At 51.1% G+C, this 24,507-nt stretch overlaps 1 protein-coding gene across 2 annotated transcripts in view; it reads right to left on the bottom strand.

Moving 5' to 3' along the window:
• The window catches only part of CCT8 (chaperonin containing TCP1 subunit 8), a 403,324-nt gene that overhangs the window by 256,863 nt on the left and 121,954 nt on the right, over positions 1–24,507 (bottom strand). The gene's annotated exons all lie outside the window — the stretch shown is intronic.

The raw sequence follows: 24,507 nt of genomic DNA, 5'->3' as shown, positions 1-24,507 counted from the left end.
ATACCCCTATAGTTGTCACCTGAGTCATTTAACCGCTTGATGTATTCATTAACCTTGCCCCCAACACCCAAACTTATAACAACCCCCCCCCACCTTTAACAGTAACTTCCACCATGCTTACCACAGCGGATCACCGGATGTCTGTGTACCCCCAGGACTTTTGGAGATCCAAGCTCCCCCACATACCCCTCACCCCCGGGATGTTTTCAATGCCAATTCTTTCCCATTTGTTATTTGTTTTCACCCGCCCCGCTGATATTATGGGCCTTCACATCCCAACCATATTGTGTCGCACCAAACTTGGAATCCCCCTGCTTATAACTCCTGGTGCACTTTGCTTAAGAAGTGCTCCTCTAATCATTCTGTCTGCAGGCGGTTCTCATGTAGGGTCAGGCATCTTGGGAGCTGTATAGCTGATGGTCTCCATCGCTCCCTTTCAGATCTGACCCCTCCTTCCTTTTTTGCAGGCAAATTGCTACCTTTGTGCCCATTCCCAGCTTCGTCTTCCTCCCTCATGAGGCCTTCCATCTCCTCCTCCCGGATTGTATATCACTGTCCATTCCACTCGAAGCGAAGCCCAGCTGGAAATGCCTACTGATACCATACATTTCTGGTTCGGAGCCAATCTGTGACTACCCTCAGGCGTTTTCTCCTCCCAAGGGTGGCCTGAGCCAAGTCTTGGTAGTGCTGCATGGGCACAGATCGGAAGTTTGTTGATTCTTCCTACTCACCCCGCCCACCACCCCTCGCATGATATCCTCCTTCAGTTGGAAGAGATTAACTTGGATCAGCACATCTGGGGTCAGATTTTTGCTTAGTTTGAAAGTGGAGTATAGCCGATGTGTTTGGTCCAATACAATCTCTGTCCTCCGCCGCCCCCAGTATCTGCCTAAACAGGTCATATTGCTGCAGGTCGGCATCCGGCACCGATCTTGGGATCTCTCATATGTATATTGTTTTGCCTACACCTGTTTTTGGGTTCCTCTGGTTTGGTCTGGACCCAGTCCATCTGTTCCAGTTCTGCCACTCTCATGTTCCTGCCCTTGCTCCGCCACTGCCGTCTCCATCTAGTCAACCCTCTACTCCACCGCCATGAATCCCCTGCTGAGATCCGCGATTGACTTGGCCACCTCAGGAGGCGCTATCCTTAATGTCTCTTTTGAGCACTTGGAACATTGCCATAAAGTCCGACTTCATAATTGGAGGATCCTCCAGTTCGCTGGCGCTTTCTGGAGGCGGGGAGTGAATCTGCGCAATTGCTGGTTGGTTACGCCTGTTGGCATCTGCTGACTGCATCAGGGCTTAAATGTCCCCAGACATGGCACCTTTCAGCTTTGCTGCTTGTTTCGACATGGTGGCTTGTATAGCTGATCAGCTTGCCCTTGCACTTCAGTGCCTGACTTGTTCTACAGCTCTGTCCCTGCGGTTGGCCCACCGTCACCTTCAACCCTGTGGGAATGCAAGGGCGCCGCTCAGCACAGTCTCAGATGCTTCCCCCTTATTCACCGCCTCCTGGGTGCCTCTCGTACCGATAAGCTCACCATACCTCTGATATGCCTTGTGTCATCAGGGGTCAGAGGCCCTGCTGTGGGTGCCCACCAATCAATGCTGTAGGACCTAGCGGCTCTTAAATTGCGGGGATGGTGGCAGATCGCAGAGGGGAACCTTATCTCCTTTGCATTTACTGCTATACCCAATTGTCCATTATCCTGCAGGGCTAAGAGTTCCTTGGCTCATAACGGGTAGCCACCAACATCGCCAGGCGTCCAAGTCCGGGCTCTGTGTACCATTTCACCCCCACATGGGATCCAAGCTGTTGGGGTGCCTGAGGGTTAGTCTGTGTCATCATCCTTAACTTTTATTAGGCAATGTCCTTACAGCCCCCTTCCCTTTGGAACGAATGCCAGCTGCATCTGTTGCATTCCCAATTGCCAGCCGCATGACTTAGTGAGGCCCCTCTCCATTGTACTCAGGGGTCACTGTCCGCCTCCGTAGCACTTGGGCTCTGGTGACGCTGCGCTCCGGGTCGCTCCCAAGTTCTTGCCAACTCCGCTGTGTTCACGGCCCCTGGAGCCCGCCCAACACCACCTTGCTTGAGCCGGCGTCTCACCGCCCGATGTCACTACTGCTGCCGCCGCTCTGACCGCCTCTCCCCCGCAGTCTGTCTTCCAGCCGGTAGCGCAGGGCGGGGCCCAGAGCAACCGGCCTCAACAGATCCACTAAACCGGGGAGAAACCCAGCTTCTCGCCTCCTCAGCTGCACACCTAACAGCCCTCCGCTGACCAGTACTGGGCTCCTTCACCTCCGGCAGGCATCGTTCCGGGACCGGCAGTCTCCGCTCCACCACTCGCGGGTCGCCATCTTGGCACGAGGGGCGGCAGGATTTGTTGAGGGGGGCCCCCCCTCCCAAACCACAGCAGGGCACTACCACAGGGCAAACTCGCCCAGTGGGTGCACTAGATATTCAAACACCCCTAGACTCCTTCATTTGAGGGTGCATCACTTGCCGGAAGGGAGTTCCGGGGCCCAGGGCCAGAGGAGAGCAGAGCTCAGCAAGGAGGCATCCATCAGCGTCCTCCATCGGCCACACCCCCTCATGTAACATTTTTATGTTACCCTCACTACTTCAAATGGCTGGTGGCGGTGGTTTACTTTTTCCTACCATTGTGCTTTTCTACCGCAGGTTGATCCCTCGGCTGCAGTACAGCACTGAAGGGGGACCAATTTTGTCAAAAGAGCCCCTATCTTTTTTTGCCCTTTTCTGTTTGTGCGGTCTTTCTTGGGTTTTACTCTGTGCGTCGACATATTTAAGCCCTATGAATATCTTGCCTTTGGCGGGCTTCAGTCCTAAGCCCACCCCTGGCACCAGTGTGTCTGGAAGGACAGGATGTGAGGGAGGGTCCCAAAACTCCTCTGTCCTTCGTCTCTAGACATGCCTGAATGCAACCAGTACTGAAGCCACTGATTGACTGAAAAATAGAGCTGAACTCTAATAAAAATCACGAAACGCAGTAAAAGCTCGAAAGCTATAGCAGGACGACTCCAAACACTTGAACTTGCGATAAAAATCTGAAGCTGGCTGCCAGAGGAGGGGCTTAGGTAGAGGGCAATCATTGGCTGGGGGCAGTATGACCCAGAGACCAGTGATTGGTTGTTAGGAGAAAGGCAGTTCAGAAACTGAAACTAATTATTTCTTTACCGAGGATTCCAGCCTGACGACTGGGAATATTCATGAGCATGTGAATCCATGCCAGACCCCATGCTGGAGAAAAGCCAGAGTAGCTCTAGTGTTCCATGTGGAATGAGCTCTTGGTGTAAAAGGCCGTGTCTGGTTTGATAATAAATAGCATAATTGTATACATCTGACTATCGGCCTGGTCTTGTTTATGTAGAAAAGGACCGCCCTCTCATCCAGTGTGTGGAGTTTTACCTCAGTCGAGCTAGTTGGATTCTGAAAAAGCCGGAAGCTCAATAGATTGTATCACGTGGAATTTGAAAATGAATTTAGGGGAGAACCTAGGATGAGTAAGTAAAACCAATTTATGGATGATAAAGAAAGAGTACTGCACTGACAATGCTTGTAATTCACCAACTCTTCTTATGGAAGTAATAGCCACCAAGAAGGCAGTCTAGTATGTCGGGTTTATAAGATTGGACGTCTGCATAGGCTCGAATGGCCCACACCCCTGGCCCCATGAGCTTTGCTAGTACTACATCGAGATCCCATCCTGGCGCTGGGTTTGAAATTGGAGGGTGGAGTCTTTTTACTCCCTCCATGAATGCCTTAATGAATGGAATTTTCCACCACAATACATTAACTTGAGAGGTGGTATAAGCTGATAAAGCACATTTCCCTGACCAGTTCATCCATAGGGTGTTCCCCCTTGGAGTCTGGCTGGGGGAACCTGGGCACGAAGTCTGAGCATCGCTTGTTTTCTCCTGTAGCGAATAAGGAACAAGTTACTTACCTGTAACTGTTGTTCTCCAGCATGGGTCTGGCATGGATTCACATGCTCATGAATATTCCCTGTCGTCAGGCTGGGAATCCTCGGTAAAGAAAAAACCAGTATCAGTTTTGTTTCTGATCTGTCTTTCGTAGTAATAACCAATCACTGATCTCTGCGTCATACTGACCACAGCCAATGACTGCCCTCTACCTAAGCCCCGCCTCTGGCAGCCATCTTCAGATTTGGAAGCACGTGAAGTGGCAGTATGACCAAGTGAAGAGCCGCAGAGGGGTAGGCGGGAGGGTTCGCATGTGAATCCATGCCAGACCCATGCTGGAGAACAACAGTTACAGGTAAGTAACTTGTTCCTTCTCCAGCATGGGGTCTGGCATGGATTCACATGCTCATGAATAAAGAATACATAGCAGTACACACATGCACAACCACGGGAGGTGGCAAAGGCTCAACATTAAGCATTACATCAAACTCAACATTAAGCATCTTACCTCCTCACCAGGCTCACCTCAGGCGAACAGGTTGCGCAGCACTGCTTGGCCGACCCTGGACTCCTCCCTGGAATCCCGGTCGACGCAGTAGAATTTCGTGAAGGTGTGCGTCGACCTCCACGTAGCAGCCCTGCATATGTCCAGCAGGGGCACACCAGATAGGAACGCCGTGGTAGCTGCGATCGCTCTGGTGGAATGGGCTCTCGGACGGCCAGGCAGCGGTCGGTTTGCCAACCGGTGACAGTACATGATACAGCCGTAGAGCCATCTGGAAATGGAAGCCTTCGAGAGAGCCTTCCCCTGATTGACAGGTCCAAAGTTCACAAAGAGTTGTGACGTCTTCCGAAAACACTTCGTGCGGTCCACGTAGAACTTCAGCACTCTAGCCACATCTAGCGAGTGCAAAGTCCTCTCAGCCGGCGACGGGAAGAACACAGGCAGCACCAAGGGTTCGTTGAGATGGAAGTCCGACGGTACCTTGGGCATGAAGGAGGGGTGCGTCCTGAGCACTACCCTTGTGTCGTGAAAAGTCAAGTACGGGGCCTTGCAGGAAAGGGCCTGGATCTCTCCCACTCGTCGTGCGGAGGCGATGGCCACAAGAAACGCTGTTTTCCACGACAGAAATTTCAACGGAGCCGAGTGCAGAGGCTCGAACGGAGGTCCCATGAGCTTGGTCAGCACCACGTTGAGCTCCCACGCCGGGGCCGGAGCCTTCACCGGCGGGAACGATCTGAACAGTCCCTTCATGAACTCTTTCACCAGACGATGAGACCATAAGGACGTCCGCCCCGTGGTTCTGGTGTATCGGGAGATCGCAGCAAGATGAATCTTGATGGACGCGTGTGCCAGTCCAGCCTTGGCCAGCGTCAGCAGGTACGGCAGTACTTGGGGAGCCGTAATCCGTAGAGGGTTAATCTTCTGTGCGTGGCACCAGACAGAGAACCTCTTCCATTTGTGTCCGTAGCATTTCAGAGTCGAGGACGCCCTGGCCTTTGCAAGAACCTCTCTGCAGTCGGCCGGTATGTCGTATCCTCCAAACTCTAGCGCTGCAGGAGCCAGGCCTGCAAGTTCAGCGACTTCGGGTCGTGGTGGAGGATGGCGCCTCCTTCCCTGGAGAGTAGGTCCGCGTCCCCGGTAGCTTGATTGACGGGGACTCTGACAAGTCCAGAAGGTCCGGGAACCATATCTGCCTCGGCCACGCAGGTGCGACGAGGATCATCCTGTACCGTGACCTCTTGAGCTGGTTGACGAGCCGGATTAGCAGTGGCAAAGGAGGGAACGCGTAGAGGAACAGGCCCTCCCAGGGGAACGAGAAAGCATAGCCCATGCTCCTCGCCTGGGGACACCTGCTGGCGAACCTCCGGCACAAGTCGATCTGGGGTGTGCCCCACCGTCGGAAGAGGCGATCCACTAGATCCTGCCGTAGCTCCCACTCGTGGCACGAGTGCAGCTCCCTGCTGAGTGAGTCGGCGATGGTGTTTTTTATCCCTGCCAGATGAAATGGCACCAGAAATATCTTTTGGGCGACGGCCCAATGCCACAGGTCCTGCGCCTCCTTGGACAGTGCTGGGGACCTGGTTCCGCCCTGTTTCCTGATGTAAAACATGGTGGTGGTGTTGTCGGTGAAGATCCTCACCACCTTGCCCTTGAGGGACAGAAGGAAGGACCTGAGGGCCCAAAACACTGCACGGAGCTCCAGGACGTTGATATGTAGGGATTTCTCCGTCGGGAGCCAAAGGCCTCTTGCGTGCAGATTTTCGGTGTGCGCTCCCCACCCTTCCAGGGAGGCATCCGTGGTCACTGTCTCCTGGTGGGCTGGGGTCTGGAAGTCCATGCCCGCCGTCAGATGCGCGCGGGTGCCCCACCACCGGATCGCTCGTCGGAAACTCTCGTCGAGTGTGATCCTTTCCTCGAAGCTGCCCGTCTTTTGGATCCAGCGCGCGTCCAGGAACTCCTGCAACGGGCGCATCCGGAGCCTGCACATGGGAATGAGGTAGCTGCAGGAAGACATCATTCCGAGGAGGGACTTGATGGACCTCACCTTGGCCGCGTCGGCCACCAACATCCGCTGCACCTTGCCCAGGATGGTCCTGGTCCTCTCCTCCGACGGGGAGGCCAAAAGGGACACTGTTGAGCCTCGCTCCCAGAAACAGAGCGTCTTGCGCGGGTACCAGGTGGGATTTGGCGTAGTTCACGGAGAATCCCAGGTCCGTGAGAAGTTGGACGGTCCTTGCCGTGTGAACCACGGCGAGCTCCCTCGTCTTGGCTCGGATGAGCCAGTCGTCCAGGTAGGGGTAGACGTGGACCCCCTCGCGGCGCAGCTGCGCCGCCACCGGTGCGAGGCACTTGGTGAATACCCGGGGTGCCGACCGTAGCCCGAAGGGGAGGGCTTTGAACTGGTAATGGCGCCCTTGGACCACAAACCTGAGGAATTTTCGGTGCCCCTTTAGGATGGGAATATGGAAGTAGGCATCCTCCAAATCCAACGACGACAGGAAGTCTCCTTCCTCCAGCTGACCCAGGACGTGCTGGAGGGTGACCATCCGGAACTTCTGCGCCTTGATGAACTTGTTCAGACGTCGCAGGTCCAGGATGGGGCGCCATCCCCCCCGTCTTCTTCTTCACGAGGAAGTATCTCGAGTAAACTCCGGAGCCCCGAAGCCTCTTTGGGACGAGTTCGATGGCGCCCTTCCTGAGCATCGCCTTTACCTCCAGGAGAAGTTGAGGGACGTGAAGTTCTTTCCTGGCCACGGGGGGGACGCGCGGACACCTTCTTTGAAACTCGAGCGCGTGGCCCCGGGCCAAGGCGTCCAGCACCCAACGGTCGGTGGAGATGGACTCCCACACGCTGACGAAGCTCGCCAGCCGGCCTCCCACCGGGGTGCTTCGGTGGGGGCCCGACCCCACGGCCGGTTCAATCCTGCTTCGACGAGGCTTTGCCGCCTTGACCTCCTTGGCGACGACGGCGGGGTCCGCCAGACTTGCCTCGTCCTCTGTAGGCCTCCTGAGACGACGAGCGGGCCGCTTGACGGTAGGTGGAGAAACCGCCGCCGGGACCTTTGGAGGCGCCCTTGCCTCCGCTGCTCTGAAAGGGCGTCCGTCGTTGTTGCAGAACTCCAAGTGCCCGGGCCGTCTCAGTGTCCGCTTTAATGGCCTGAAGGAAATCGTCCACTGTTTTCCCAAACAGGTTGTTCCCATCGAAGGGCATGTCCATGACTCTGGACTGAACGTCTTGACGGAAGCCCGTAGCCTTGAGCCATCCACGCCGCCTAAGGCAAACGCCGTTGCCCAACTGGCGGAAACCAGTGTCCGCGATGTCCGTCGCAACGTTAATGGCGTGGTCCGAAGCCACCTCACCTTCCTGCAGGATCTCCAGGGCCTCTGCCCTCTTGTCGTCCGGCAGGAAGTCCAGCAGGGGAGCCAGTTTCCACCAGAGCTCCCTGTCGTAGCGGGCCACGATAGCCAAGGCGTTGGCCGCTTTAATCGTCGTCGCTGCAGACAAGATGACTCTGCGTCCCATAGCGTCCAATTTCTTTCCCTCGCCGTCCGGTGGGGAAGTCGATGTGGAGGCCGCACCCCCCCCCTGCTTTCTTCCTGGCCGCCGCGGAGATGACGGAGTCCGGGGTAGGCTGCGCCCGGAGGCACAGGGGGGCCGTGTCCGGGACCCGGTACTTCTTCTCCTACCGGTCTCTTCTAGCTGGCGTCGTGGAAGGGTTCTTGAGGAGGGAGAGGCCCTCATCCCAAATGTCGTCCAATAGAGGCACTGAGAGGACCGTCTTCCTCTTGGCCTCGCGCCGCTGATAAAGGAAACCTTCCTTTTTCTTCTCCTCAGGGCAGAGTTGGAAAAGTTCGGATGCCCTGGCAATCATGGAGTGGAACGATCCAATCTCGTCGGGCGGAGAAGCCCTGGTGGGAGGTGACGACGGTAAGTCCTCGTTGTATACCTCGTCGTCCGTACCCGTCGCTGCCGTGTCCGTCCCTGTATCATCCCCTCGAGTCGTGGACGGGGAGGAGGGCTGGACGGGGCGCGACGGCTGAAAAGGAGGTGGAGGGTGAATCCTTCTTTTCTTGGGAGGAGGAACGCCAGAAGGTCCCGGTTCTGGGTCCCCTGACGGGAGTGGTTCCTCCGTTGGCAACGGAAGTCTCGTCCTTATCTCCGAGCACAAGGACTGAATAGCCAACAAAATGGCCGCCGAGTTGTCTTGCGGCGCTGGCAGAGGGGAATCCGACGGGCGATCAGGGGCCCCGTCGGCGCCCTCGACGATGTCGTCGTCACCTGCGTCGGGATCCATCCCGACGGGTCGGTCTTCTTCCACGCCAAGGCCGTGGCTTAAGACCTCGATCAGCTCTTCCTCCGAGGTTGAAGCCGATTCTACGACGACATCCTGCCCCCCCCCTTTCTTCTCCGCCGGAGGTTTCACAGGGGTCCTATCGATGGGCATAAAGGAGGACTCCCTCCGAGATGGCAGGGAGACTCTGGGCCCCGAGGTCGCCACCACTGGCGCAGCCTCCACGGTCTGAGCCAGGGCTGCCGCGACAGTCTCGATACAGGCCTTGGCCGGATGGATTAAGACCTTCACCACCCTAGGTGCGCTCACCGCCTTATCCTTGAGGGGGGGGGGGGGGGGGGGGAGAGACACTGCCTCGCTCCCCCTCCGATGGGGCCTTCGAGCTCGACCGGGGCCTCTCCAGGAGCTTCGCCGGGTGCTCGGCCTTCCTCTTACCCGACCCAGAGCGTTGGCTCGTGGTTGATGGTACCGGGGAGGGTGCGCCCTGCCTGGTGCCCGTAGAGCCCGACCGTTCGGCGCTCCCGGTGCCAGCGGACTCGCGGTGCTTGGCCTTGTGTTGGCCCCCCGTCGCCGGGGCGTCCTCAAAGGTCTTAGAAGACCGCTCGGATTTCTTCTTCTCGCCGGACGGGCTCTTCCCTTCCAGCCAGTTGGCGAGACGTTGATGGCGGTCCTTCATGGTCCGCTCCGACATGTTGCCGCAAAACGCACAGTCCTTCTTCATGTGCGTCTTGTCCTCATGTAAGCAGTAAAGACAAAAGGAGTGTTCGTCCTCCTTAAAGACGTTCTGCAGCTGGCATCCAGGGCAGACCCTGAACAGCTTTCCGGGCGTCGAGCTTCCCTTCTCCTGGGCCATGTCCGGGACAGGCCTGAGCTTCCCTTCTCCTGGGCCATGTCCGGGACAGGCCTGAGAAACTTCTGGAGTCCTCCAAAAGCGTAGCTCGACGAAATCTTCACCCTTGAGGGGCGCAGACGAATCCGACACGGGTCCCCGTGGATCGGATGGAGTCGGTGGAGTTTGAGGCTCTTTTGACCGAAAAAAACCCAAAGTTTTTGAGAAAAAACGTGAAAAAATAGCACTAACGCTCGAGAGCAATAGCACGAGGATCCCAACACATGAAAGTGCGGTAAAAATCTGAAGATGGCTGCCAGAGGCGGGGCTTAGGTAGAGGGCAGTCATTGGCTGTGGTCAGTATGACGCAGAGATCAGTGATTGGTTATTACTACGAAAGACAGATCAGAAACGAAACTGATACTGGTTTTTTCTTTACCGAGGATTCCCAGCCTGACGACGGGGAATATTCATGAGCATGTGAATCCATGCCAGACCCCATGCTGGAGAAATCTAGTGTAGGGTAACCCCACTGAGAGAAGATGTGCTCTATGACGCTTGAGTCCAGTTGCCACTCGTGTTCCTCTGGTAGAGGATCTCTGCTCTGAGAAACTGCTACTGTTGAGTACGCCTGGAACGTGTTGGGAGAATAGGGATATCCCCCATCTGAGTGCCCATTTCCATATTTTCTGTGCCAACTTGGACAGACTTGGCGAGTGTGCACCCATGTTTGTTGATGTAGAAAAACCTCAGTTGTGCTGTGCTAGAATTCGAACTGACTGGTTTGTCAGCTGCGCTTCGAATGCTTAAAGTGTTTTGAATGCTACTAGTAGTTCCAGCAGGTTGATCTGGTTCTGTGCTGTGATGAGTCCACAGACCATGTGCTGTGTGATGAAGGTAATGAGCCCACCACCCAGAGAGTGAAGCGTCTGTCGCAACGATCGCTTACGGATCGTGGCAGGGTTTTCCCTTTAACAGGTTCTCTTGTCCACCAGCGTAGGTTTTGAACTAGTGTTGCGAAAGGACCACTAGATCGTCCCACTGACCGCTTGCCTGAGAGCACTGTCTCGTCAACCACTCCGGCATCGGTCGCATGCGCAGACATGCGCGTGGGACTAGATATATGCACAATGCCATCATGCCTAGCAAATGCATTGCTTTGCATACGCTTATCTGGAGACCAGATTGATACTGGGTTATTTACCGAAGCATGTTCTGCACTCTTCATGGATGGAAAGGCGAAGCCTATTCTTGTATCCAATACAGCTCCTAGGAACTGTTTTGTTGTGTTTGGTACAAGACTTGACTTTTTCTCGTTTATCGAGAAGCCGAATTGAAAGGGAAGGTTTATGGTTCTTTGCGTCTTTGGTTTGCAAAGATGGGGTGTTTCTCATGTGATCAGCCAGTCGTCCAGGTAGGGGCACACTGGGATTGCCTCCCTGCGCAGGAGCGCCGCCACCACCTTGGTGAATACCCTTGGAGCTGAAGCTATTCCGAAGGGTAGCACCTTTAACTGGTAGTGCTGGTTTGCTACTTTGAACTGCAAGAGCTTTCTGTGCGCTGGGAACATTGAAATATGAAGATGGGCATATTTCATATCCAATGTTACCATGTAATCCACCCGCTTTAGCACTCTTGTAGCGTTGTCATGCAGAATTTTCTTAGCTTTACATAAGTGTTTGCAGGGCGCAAGTCTAACACTGGGCGCATGCTTATATGCTGAATAAATACCCTTGTTTACCTCGTTGGCGTTCTTGAGAAGCAACACGTTGACTTCTACCAGGATGAGCGGTTCTTCCTTTGTTGTCTTCCTTTGGCGCAGGGGGTGGTTCGATGGTTTTTCTAGGCGCTCCACACAACAACCTCCCGCTACCGTTAACACCCACTTGTCTGGTGATTCCATCTCATGCGAGGGTGAAGTGAAAAATATGGTCCCCCCCCTACTGGGGAGGCATGGGAGGGGACCTGTAGCGGGCTGTCATTGTTTGGGATGCATTATAGGATCTCCTCTATATGTGGAGGCTCTCCCCCGGCCACGGAATCTGTGCTGGCCTCTTGGATAACCCTGGGACGTTTGACCCTGGTGGTTGTTCCATGATGAATACTTTGTCCGTATCCAGAGCCTCTTCGGTAATTTTGTCCACGAAAACTGCGATAATTATTTCCACCACTCTGGCCAGGTTGTTTATTAGTCAGTTGGGGCTTTGCCGAATAGTACGGTTGGTTCCACTGGCATGTTGAGCAACATTGCCTGGGTCTAAAGCTTAAAGCCAGATTGGCGAAGCCAAGCGTGGCACTTGATAATTGTTCCTTCTGCAATAATACGGCACGCATTGTCTGCAGCGTCGAGGTTATTCTTGAGAATGCAGCTGGCAGTGGCTTTGCCTTCCACTGCTACTAGGGCAAGTCTGGGTTCTGGAGCAGAGCCGATGAGGGCCGAAATCTCCTCCCATTTATGGCAGTCCTAGCTTGCCAACATTGTGGAATTGTTGGCGATCCTAGTTTGAAACGCTGCCGAAGTCTCAACTTTTCTTCGCATGATATAGAGCTTCGTGGTCTGCTCGTCTGGAGGAGCCTCTGAAGAGGCTAGTGGTGCACCTGCCCTCTTTCGAGTAGTTGCGACAACGAGAGAAGAGAATCCGGCTTAAGCTATCCCCTGATATATAAAGGATCAGATGGTGCAGGGCAGACATTTTTTTCTATCTGTGGGTTTACTGCCTGTGTTTGATTGGGTGTTTCCAGTGAAGGTTGGATTCTTCTCTGGACAGACTAAGAAGGGAATGAACTGGGTGGCAGCTTTTTTGTCTCCCAGGATATCTTTGACAAGATCTTTGTCTTGCCGAGTCTCCTGTGTTTGAATACCGAAGTGCTCAGCTGCTTTGATTAATAGGTCATTGAATAAGGGCTTGTTATCTACTGGAGAATCAGGCACTGGGGAATCCTGTTGAATTGGAGACATAGTATACACCTCTGTCTCATCATCATCATAGTATTGATCAGAGTGTCGGTAGTCCTCATGATCCTCTACAGTGTATGTATGAATGTCATAAAGGTCAGCAGTAGTGCAAGACCTTTTTGCTGGTGGCTGGGATGAAGACAGTGGCTGAGAAGTGGAAGACAGAGGCTGAGAGCTTGAAGCCTGAGCAGGAGGTGTGATCTGAAAATGTTCGATTGCAAGAAGGGTTTTTCTTTTTTTTTTTTCTTCGAAATGTGAAAAATGTCATTCGACATCACCATATCTATGTCCTCTGCGGTCCATAGGGCTGAGCTAGGGATGACCCCAGTGTAAGGTATGGCAGGGACTTTAGGTGTCAGTGTGTGTAGGCCTTTATTTTGTATGGCCTCATTTAAGGAATTTTTGTGGGACAGGTACAGTTTCCTTAGAAGGGGTAAACTTGTCCCTATGAGACGTGTCTGTTCTTATGATTTGTCTCTGTGATTAGAACTCTTGGAAGAAGATTTTTGGAATGAGTAGCCTTTAAGAGGCTTTCTGAGACATGTTTTTAACCAGGTGCGACAACCCAAGGTTATGCAGCTTTACAGCAGATTTCGCGGAATGTGTCGCCTTTCGGTATTGCAAAGGACCTCCGCCTTGTCTGTTGACACTCGGTCGAAGGAGTTTTATGGGCAGCATCTTTCATTTTACGGGGCCTGTCATGGGGCAACCGTGTTAGGCAAAGTTTGCATGCAGTACCCTCTGGGACCACTACACACAACTAGGACTACAGGTGTAAGCAAAACCAACCTTTGGTACAAGTCTGTACCACACAGTTTTTGGTAGCGAGTAGAGCAGCCATGCTTTCTCAAGAGGGAATGTGAGCTTGTAACACACAGGTCTACAGTAACAAGTATTCAAATAATTTACACTCCAGGTTTCTTGGTAAAACACTTATTCATTTGTTAAACAGTCAGTTAGAAAACATTCACTAAAAGGAGGCAATCAATATCACACCAAAATATACTACAATACTTCGCACTAACCGGTTCTGAAACATTTACACTACTTTGAAGGAAGAGCAAAAAGGCATTCAGAGCAATTGAAGTAGGAGCAAAAAGGCACGAGTTAATACAACAAATGGTAGAGGTACTTTTAAACAGTGCAAATAGTTTAGTTCACCAGAGGAGTTGATCCAATGCAATAGGTAGGCCAAAGTCAATGGGCTAGTGTCTTGTATAGGTAAGAACGGTTCTGGTAGATAAACGGAAAAGTCTTTGCCACGGTTCTCGGAAGTAGTTCTCGGAAGAAAGTTATGTCGGGTCACAAGCTGACTAGGCCTTCAAGTTGCCAAAGTTTCATGCGCTTTTGCAGTGAGGTAAGTTCTCTCGTCGGATTTTCACAGCATCTTATATTGAAGAAAAAGATGCATCTGAAGACTTCGGTTCCTGGCAGTTCCTGCAGATCACGCTGTTCCTGAGCCTCAGTCGTGGGGACAAGAAGGACGACGTTGGGGGATTCCTGCACCGCACAGGGACTGGTCACAAAGCTGGCAAACTGGCAAGTCTTTGATTCCAGTAGCTGTAGTAAAACTGGTGTCCTTCTCCCCAGCTATTCGGTTTCCTGCAGCACTCTGAAGAAAATACAACCAGCTCTTAGAATGGTCTCCAGGTGGCTTAAGAGTCGATTGGTCCCACCAACGCAAAGGAAGACGTCCTTGAAGGGCTGCCCTGTCTAGATGAACTTGCCGATTCGGACCTGCAGCAGGGCTTCACCGGACAAACCAACGGTCCAGGAGTTGCAGCAGCCATCCTCTTCCAGCTTGTCTTTGGTTCTTTCGTTCCAGTGGTCGACTGCCTTCCAAGCCAAGAGACTCACCTTTTAAACAGTTTTCTCCCATTCATTCCAGCCTGGCTGCCACTCAACCCGCAGGGTGGCGTCCTTGCCAGACAGTCAGCCAATCACGCAAGAGTGCATTTGGGTCTCCTATGAGACCAAGCACAGGGAGTTTCGGGCACCTCACTTCCTGCCCACCCAAGACACTCAGGCGTCAGAGGCGGTATTCAGCCCTGAAGCCCGCCAAAGGCGATGAAACAAGGACCAAACCTGGTATGGCGCACAGAGCAAAAACTCTACAAGGACCTTTCCACAAACAAATGGCGAAAAAAGACGACCGGACCTGTTTAAACAGAAGGGGGGGGAGGGTTCGGACGCCATCTTGAAAAACATGGCTCCTGCGATTTAACGCTACCAGTGTTCACAGTCGGGAAAAATCATGGTAGTTTGTTGTAAAACCACTGCCACCTGCCAATTCGATAGGAAAGGCTAGCATTTGACTGCTACATGAGTTTCTAGAAACAGGGGATAATAGGTAACCCCTCCTGCACGCCATTGTAAGATAGGTGTGCTGGGTCTAGGGTGTGCTGGTCTAGGGTGTGCTGGGTCTAAGAATTTGAAAAGACTATTAAAGTCAATTTCACTTTACTTTCTCTGGGAAACAGTTGATCCCAGAGAAGGTATTTAAACCTTGGGAAAGCCTGAAAAGGCTACCCTGTGTCACCGCACTGAGGGTGCTGTGACACACATGAAAAGATGATGCCTATGGAGTTACCTAAAACTCCATAATCAAAGAACACTAGAGTAACACGCATCAAAATACATGAGAGGGAGGAAAGGGTCACACTCTCTCCAGGTAAAATCATCAAGTCCTCAAAATCCAGCAAAGTTACTCGGGGTCTCTAAGGTGAAGGGAATTAGCACATTTTTGAGAATTCTCCCCAACAAAGAGGATGGCTGCTGAAATTCCTGGACCGTTGGTTTGCCCGGTGAAGCCCTGCTGCAGGGCCGAATCTCCAAGTTCACATCGACAGAAGCCCTGCAAGGACGACTTCTCCCTTGGAGTTGGTAGGACCAATCAACTCCCAAGTAAGCCACCTGGAAACCTATCTCGGAGCTGGTTGCATTTCCTCAGAGTGCTGCAGGAAACCTTAGAGCCAGGGAGAGGGACACCAGATTGTGTGCGTTGCTTGTAAGCTGGCCAAAATAGTTTGGCAGATCCTCCGGACTCTCACGACGTCGGACCAACCAGGACCCTCCTCAACTGAGTGCAGGACCTCAGAAGCAAGGACAGACCACCTTGACAGCCAGGACCAGCGTTACCAGTGCGGTAGCTGAAACGCAAAACAGCCACTGAAATTGAAGTTTGCCAGTTGCAAGCTTTGACCAGTCCCAGTGCATGCGTCCCCTGATGTCCTCCCTCTTGTCCCCACGACTGAGGCCCAGGACAGTGAGATTTGCAGGAACTGCCAATAACAGAAGTAATCAGCTGCATCTTTTTCTTCATTGTAAGTTACTGTAAAACAAGACAGAGAACTTACCACTCACTGTGAAAGTGCTTGAAACTTTTGAACTCACAGGCCTAATCAGCTTGTGACCCAACATATGATTCTTCTTTTTACAAACTAAGAACTTGTGCAGAGACTTTTCAGTTTTAAATACCAGAACTGCTTTAGCCTAGCCTATTGAATTGACTCTTCTGGTGAACTCAATATCTACACGGTATAAGAATAATTGTAACCTTTTTTGTTCTAATAACCTTTGCCTTTTACTTACTTGAGTGTACAGTATTGAAATATATTTGTGTGTTACTACATGACTGCCTCGTTCTAATGAGTTTTATAATTGACTGATAAATTGTAAATTGTTATAGAAGAAACCCTGAGTGTAAGTCTATTTGAATACCTGTAACTGTGAATCTTTGTGTAACTCCACTACTGCTCACATTTCCCCTCTTGAGATAAGCCTGGCTGCTCACACAACAAAAACTGTGTAGTACAGATGTATACCAACGGTTGGTTTGCTTACACCTGTAGTCATAGTTGTGTGTAGTGTTCCCAAAGGATACTGCATACAAACTTTGCCTAACAGGGAACACCAACCCTTGTTCCTTTGCGCTACAGGCGCTGGTTCTATAGTGCCTTTCTTTAGCTGAAGTAATGTCTCACCATTCGTCTAGATGCTGAGACAGTCTGGTGAGCTGTGACTCAATGCCCCATAGTGGTTTTGAAGCAGCTGTTGCAGAAGCCGATGGTGTTAGGGAGAATTCTCATAAATGTGCTAATTCCCTTCACCTTGGAGACCCTCAGCAACTTGGCTGGATTTTGGAGGACATGATTTTTTTGTTCCCGAGAGCCTTTTTCCCCCCCACTCATGTTTTTTGAGGTGCGTTTTACTCGTGTTCTTCGATTATGGTGTTTTAAGACAACTCCATAGGTATCATCTTTTCACGTGCGTTACACAGAACCCTCAGTGCAGTGACACAGGGAAGCCTTTCTAGGCTGTCCCAAGGTTTAAATACCTTCTCTGGGATAAACTGTTTCCCAGCTAATGTAACATTAAATTTACTAGTCTTTAAAAATTCCTAGACCCAGCACACACCATCTTCCAATAAGAGTGCTGGAGGGGTTACCTAGTATCCCCCCCATGTCTAGAAACTCATGTAGCAGTCAAATGCTACCTTTTCCTATCAAAATAGCTGGTGGCAGTGGTTTGACAACAAACTACCATGATTTTTCCCAACCGCGAACACCGGTAGCTAAAAATTACGGGAGCCATGTTTTTCGATGGCGCCTGAGCCCCCTTTGTTTAAACCGGTCCCAGTCATCTTTTTTCGCCATTTCTTTTTGGAAAGGTCCTTCTAGAGTTTGTCTGCGCGCCAAACCACCTTTGGTCCCTTTGTTTTTGTGCCTTTGGCGGGCTTCAGGACTGAAGCCCGCATCTGGCGCCCGAGTGTCTGGGGTGGGCAGGAAGTTAGGGAGGTGCCCCAAACTCCCTATGCTTAGCAGACCCAAGGCACTCTGGCGTGATTGGGTGCGAGACTGTCCGGAAAGGACAGCCACCCTGCTAGGTGAGTGGCAGCTATGCTGGAATGAATGGGAGAAGACTGTTTAAAAGGAGAGTCTCTTGGACTGAAAGGCAGAGTCGAACACTGGAACGAAAGAACCGAAGATGAGCTGGAAGAGGACGGCTGCTGCAGCTACTGGACCGTTGGTTTTGCCCGGTGGAGCCCTGCTGCAGGTCCAAATTGCCAAGTTCACCTGGACAGAGAAGCCCCTTCAAGGACGACTTCTTCCTTTGAGTTGGTGGGACCAATCAACCCGTAAACAACCCAGATACCATTCGTGGAGCTGGTTAGGATTAACCAGGGAGAAGGACACCAGCTTGTGTGCTTGAAGAACAGCAACCGGAATCGAAGATTTGCCAGCTTTGAGATCCATCCCTGTGCAGTGCAGGAGTTCTGACGTCCTCCCTCTTGTCCCCACGACTGAGGCTCAGGAACAGCAAGATCTGCAGGAACTGCCAGGAACGGAAGTCTTCAGCTGCATCTTTTTCTTCAATATAAGGTACTGTGAAAACCTGACCAAGAGAACTTGTGACCCGACTTACAAACCTTTCTTCCGTGAACTACTTCTAAGAACCGTGGCAAAGACTTTTCCGTTTTAAAAACCAGAACCGTTTTTACTTCTACAAGACACTAGCCCATTGACTTTGGCCTACCTATTTCTTTGAATCAACTCCTCTGGTGAACTCAACTATTTCAATGTATGCCTTTTTTGCTCCTACTTCAATGCCATTTTTCTCCAACTTCAAGGGAGCTCAACTGCTTAGTAATCAGTATTGTAGTATAATTTGTGTGATATTGGTTGCCTCATTTAGTGAATGCTTTTTAAATAATTGTGTAATAAATTAATCATTGTTTACCAAGAAACTTGAGTATAAGTGTATCTGAATACTTGCTATTGTAGACTTTTGTCTAACACCCTTACAAGCTCACATTCCCTCTTGAGATAAGCCAGGCTGCTCAGCTCGCTACGAAAAACTGTGGTACAGACTTATACCAAAGGGTTGGTTTTGCTTACACCTGTATTCCTAGTTGTGTGTGGTGGTCCCAGAGGGTAGTGGATACAAACTTTGTCTAACAGATTGCAAAGAGGCTGCTGCTTGAGCTGGCTTGGCACCTCTACCTCGTCCACCACAAAGACATTTTCGTTGGCCTCACAATGCCCATTCCTCTCGACCTTCCAAATTAGGAGTAGTAGGGAAAAGATCTACCCCCTCCATTGCTGTCCACTAGGACGAAAAGGCGGAGGTTGCCGAAAAGCGGCGACTAAAGACTTGGCGGCTGCTTTAGCAGTCTGCAACTTCTCAAATCTCTCGCCAGCCTTGCTGCCAAAGTGATTGAGACCCGTCAAATGGCATGTTGAAAAGTCTAGCCTGCACATCGGGTGCAACAATCGGACTTTCACAACCACGCAAACCAGCGTATCAGGGTGCTCGTAGCCATGGACCAGATGACGCTATCTGCAGAATCCAACCCAGACTAAAGGGACTCGCATTGCTTCCTGTCTATTAAGGACGGCAAGGAAGCGGTCTCTTTCTTCCCCTTCAGGAATATGCTCTGCCGCCATAGAAATGCACTCCCAAAGTGTATGAAAATCTCGCTAAGGAACAAGTGGAGTTGGCCGACTTCAACGCCATACTCCCTGCTGAATACCTTACGCATCTATCCATCCATGCACTTATCGTCCGTATCAGGAGGGATGGTAGGGGACGCTGCCTGTTTTGAGGTAGCTGTGGCTGCCTGGACCACCAGACTCTCGGGAGTGGGGCGAGTTGACAGTTAGCCGGGGTCACTACTGGAGGGGCGCATTTGTTCACCGCCGGATTAGTCTCCAGGTTTTCCCAATTCCAGGCCACCCTTTTCTGCAGAGCCACATGGAATGGTAACACTGGATCTGTAGGTGCACCCTTGTGCAAAATGTCCATAAGATCATCCTGATCATAATGCACAGGAGGTGTAAACCAGCCCAAATATTGAACCACTCTCGACATAAGTTGCCTGTAAGAGGAGTCGGCATGCTCCCCTGGGTCTGGTTTGCCAAACTTCAGCTCAGGAGAAGTGTCTATATCACTTGACTTATGCAAGCTATCACAAAGATCTCTACTCTTCTCTGAGATGACATTCAGGCACATTAGGGATACCTAACTGGAGGCCAAAAGGGGCATCTCCCTCATCCGAACGCTGCTGCTACTCAAAAATGGAAGTGAGGGACTAAAAAAAAAAATAATCAAACATCTTTTTTTCGGTAGAGGGGTGCACCTTTTTTGTGGTGTTGAAACCAGAGGCTTTGAAGTCGTTGACATGGATTTAGGAACCGCCTTTTTCGGAGGTTTAACAGTCACAGGGACCTGTGCCGGTAAAAGTGGCACAGATGGCGTCGACAACGGCATTGAAGGCCTGTCCAGGGAGAAGGACACGATCGGCACTATGGACAGGCGTGGTGCCGATGGCTTCGAAGTTCTCGAAGGTTTCGATGGTGAAGTCCTTGACCTCTCTCCACGTCTCGAATGATCCTTGGATTCCTTGTCTGAACGAGGCCCCGAAGGCTCCCGATGTGGATCATGCCGTTTCCTTGGGCTCGAGGGCGTGCGAGCATCAGGCCGCGACCACTCCCTGCCGGCTTCCACAGAAGGCGCGGACGGACCTTTGCCCGGTTTTTCAAATATTTGAAAGCATCTCCACACGGAAAGCTTCCCATTATGCCAGAGTCGATTTCTTGGATGGGCATTTCACCCTCTCTGGGGTACCGCCTGATGAAAAATACGAGGAAGGCAACCGGCGGCACCTTCTCAAAAGCTTCAACGAGGAGGAAGCGTGGCGGGAACCACTCCATGACCGCTTGGCCTTCCTCCGAGGAGAGTCGCCTCTCGATTAATCAGTCGAAGGCCCAGCAGGTCGGGGCTTATGGGGCTTCGACACCTTGGCCTTCCTTGAGCTTCACTCAATCCTTTTCCCGTCATCGACTGGCACTTGGGAGCACGTATCTGTGTCGTGGTCCTCGCTGAGACACCACACATACTCGATGTGGGTCTGTGATAGACCTCTTGGAGCCACAGTCCCAACATTTCTTGAATACGGACCAATGTGTCCAGAGTAGAAGACAAAGAACGAAAAACCAACAGCAAATATTTCAGAAGTACAAGGCGCGCTGAGTTTCACAAAGCAAACACGTTTGCGGAAAAACAGAACTGAGGCAACGGGCGCTGTACGTGCTACTTATAACATCCGATGAAGTAACCCTCGACTGAGGCCTTCGAGCGACAGCGACCAGACGCCAACGACGCAGGGCGACCTCTGCCGAAAAATTTCCGAAGCAGCCAAAGCTGGACACTACATGTCAAAGATGAGGAATACGTTGGGAGGGCAAGCCATTTGATATGAGAATTCTCCCCAACAGTGGGTTTACCATCTCCAAACAGCAGTAGTCCCTGTGAGCCACGGTAGGGTCCCGACCTTTCCCGGAGGGAGAAGCTGTAACGCAGGCCAGCCAGAGCTCCAGGATGGTTGGGGCTAATGTCCCTGGCCTTGGGCACCTGTCTCGCATGTGGTTCGACAGTCCCCAAGTCCTGCAGCAGTTTCGGGAGCCCCGGCATGGTCACCATTCTTTCCTGGAGGGAAAAGCTGTAATGCAGCCCAGCCAGAGCTCCAGGCTGGGGTTGGGGATGGGGATGTCGACCCACAAGGGAGACGGGTGCCCAAGTCCTGGGAAATATCTCTCCCACCCGACCATCCTCGAGTTCTGGATGGGTTGCGTTACACCTTTTCCCTCTGGGAAAGGACAGGAGCTTGCCAAGGCTCTCTGAAACCGCCGCTGGACTTGTGGATGGTCAACCCACATGAAGGTCAGCCACCCAAGGCCAGGGACATGACCCCCGACCATGCTGGAGCTCTGGCTATAGGCAGCATTACAGAAGCACTGTACGCTTTTGTAACCTGCACAAGTCACTTATCCTTCAAAAGGTCTTGCTGAAGGTCTTGCTGTGCTCTTTCAAAAAACCTATGCTTGCCATTACTCACCACATTTGTTATCCTTATTTACACACACCAAGTACGTCCGTTTAGGGCGTCAGCATAAAAATCCTGTGTACCATGGCTCAGTTTTTGGATTGTGGTATTGCTTGTTTTGTGAAACATTATGAAAAATGTGTGATTACCTAAGTGAAAAAGTCGGGGAATGTAGCAGGGCATTGCTTTTCTCAATATTCAGAAGCCATTAGTTTATAGGTCCAACACATACCTATTTTATCGGTCATTTCCCTCCATCCACCCCCCAAACTATGGGAATGTTACATACATAGTTGTTGCGTGACCTGCGCAAATTACCCCTTCCTAAACTTGGAATTTGTCTACTTTTCAGAAATGTAGACCTGTGTCTTCCCATTTAGCTTTCCTACTCTCCTCTTCCATTCCGTCCATGCATGTCCTATTGGGGGGAGTGGGAAAGGGAAGTAAAATCGCTTACCATTCAAACACTCACATGAAAGCCTGGAAACCGGTGAATTCAGCCCAGCAAACCATTTGTTCCGAGCTCATACAAGGAAAGAGAAACAGGCTTCTTTGTACATCATTTATTTGGCATTTTCTGAAAAACCACATTTTCTCCCTTTTTGGTTATTTTCTCTCGCCCATACCGAAAACTAGGATTCCTTGGTGGAGCTATGACCGCCTATATGTGGGAAGAAAAGGGGCCAAATTTGGCTGAGCCATCACATGTAACAAAAAAAGTTACAAGTGTCTGAATGTCGACATACCGTAATCACCAAAAGAAAGCGGCTTGACACTGGGGTGGCGGGGGGACGGAGAAAACTTGGCAGGTAAGGGGTTAAAGTGAGGCTGGCGTAAATATAATATATAATTTTATATAGTGTTGTACATGTCTAACTGGGTTCAGTGTACTTACCTACAGCTCACAACTTCCTCTTACAATAAGCCAGACTGCTCTGCCAATCTACCAAGGTCCTGAGTTAGTACAAATTAATACTAAGTGTTGGGCATCTAGCAACCACTGGGATAGCTTACCAACGTCTTCGCTCCAGGTGGGACTCCCGCACCCCCACCCCGAACAAAAGTTCTACTTTAAATTCTTATTTGCAGCACTGAACCCCGTTAGGGAGAATTCTCAAATGTGCCAATTCCCTCCACCTTAGAGACCCCCCCCCCCAACCCCAACAACTTTGCGGGATTTTGAGAACTCCCATAGGCATCTTTTCATGTGGGTTACACAGCACCCCCAGTGCAGTGACCCAGGGATGTCTTTGTGGACTTCCTAAAGGTTTAAATACCTTCTCTGGGATAAACTACGGTTTCCCAGAGAACGTAAGGTTACATTGACTATTAGTCTTTTTAAATTCCTATACCCAGCACACACAATCTTCTTAGAGTGCTGGAGGGGTTACCTAGTATCCCCGGTGTCTAGAAACTCAGGTAGCAGTCAAATGCTACCCTGTTCTATCGCAATGGCTCGTGGCAGTGGTTTTAAAACGAACTACCATGATTTTTTCCGACCGCAAACACTGGTAGCTAAAAATCATGGGAGCCATGTTTTTCAAGATGGCGCCTTGGGCGCTTTTTTTTTTTAAACGGGTCCCGGTCTTTTTTCACCATTTCTTTTTGGAAAGGTCCTTCTAGTGTTTGTCTCTGCGCGTCAAACCAGGTTTGGTCCCTTTGTTTCCATGCCTTTGGTGGGCTTCAGGACTGAAGACCACATCTGGTGCATGAGTGTCTGGGGTGGGCAGGAAGTGAGGGAGGTGCCCGAAACTCCCTGTGCTTAGTCTCCTAGTAGACCCAAATGCACTCTTGCGCGATTGGCTGGCTGACTGTCCGGCAAGGACAGCCACCCTGCTGGGTGAGTGGCAGCCAGGCTGGAATGAATGGGAGAAAACTGTTTAAAAGGAGAGTCTCTTGGACTGGAAAGCAGTCTACCACTGAACGAAAGAACCGGAGACTAGATGGAAGAGGACGGCTGCTGCAACTCCTGGACCGTTGGTTTGCCCTGTGAAGCCCTGCTGCAGGTCCGAATCGCCAAAGCTTCTTTCGACAGAAGCCCTTCAACGACAACTTCTTTCTTTGAGTTGGCGGGACCAATCAACTTGTAAGACACCTGGGTACCATTCTCAAGCCTGGTTAGGATTATTCAGGGAGAGGGACACCAGCTTGTGTGCTTGAATCTACAGCTACTGGAACTGAAGGGACTCAATTTTTCCATTTTGCTTGCGTTTTCCGACGATCCCGTGCAGCGCAGGCATTACTCCCCCCCCCCCCCCCCCCCCCAACGCCCTCTCTCTTGTCCCCACGACTGAGGCTCAGGAACAGTGACATCTGCCAGGAATCCACAACTTCAGCTGCATTTGTTTCTTCATACTAAGGTACTGTGCAAACCCGATTGAGAGAACGCCACTATCGCGGTTAAAGTTCGTGAAACTTTCCCAACTTGCAGGCCTAATCAGCTGGTGACCCAACATATGATTCTTTTTCACCTAAACTACTTCGGAGAACTTTTGCAAAGACTTCACCGTTTAATACCTGAACTGCTCTTTCCTACCCAGAATACTAGCCCATTGATTTGGCCTAGGCCTATTGACTTGAACTGAACTCTTCTGGTGAACTGAAACTATTTGCACTGTCTAAAACATATGTGATCTATTCTACTTACCTTCTGCTCACTTTTAACTAAACTGCCATTTGGCTCCTATTTCAGGGGAGCTCAAACTGTCTCAAAAGCTTAGAGTTTTTTTATTGTAGTGTATTGGTATTTAATATTAAGTTGCCTCCTTCTAGTGAATGTTTTCTAAATGATTGTGTAATAAATTAATGAGTGTTTTACCAAGAAACCTCGAGTAAAAGTGTCTACTTGAACCACTGATTGAAAGTCCTATGTGTAAAAGCTTGTACTGCTCACATTCCTCTTGAGCTAAGCCTGGCTGCTCAGCTCGCTACCACAAAACTGTAGTAGAGACTTATACCAAAGGTTGGTTTTTGCTTACACCTTTAGTCCCAATTGTATGTGGTGGTCCCAGAGGGTACTGCATGCAATTCTGTCTAACAAACCCAAACAGAAAAATCTATTCCATATATAAGACATGCTCCGGCAGCAGTGTGGCA

Source organism: Ambystoma mexicanum, chromosome 7p (genome assembly GCF_040938575.1).
Source record: "Ambystoma mexicanum isolate Mex_15411 chromosome 7p, UKY_AmexF1_1, whole genome shotgun sequence".
In the NCBI taxonomy this organism is placed as follows: domain Eukaryota; kingdom Metazoa; phylum Chordata; class Amphibia; order Caudata; family Ambystomatidae; genus Ambystoma; species Ambystoma mexicanum.
The sequence above is the reverse complement of the archived record's forward strand: the minus strand, read 5'-3'. Positions and strand labels throughout refer to the sequence as shown.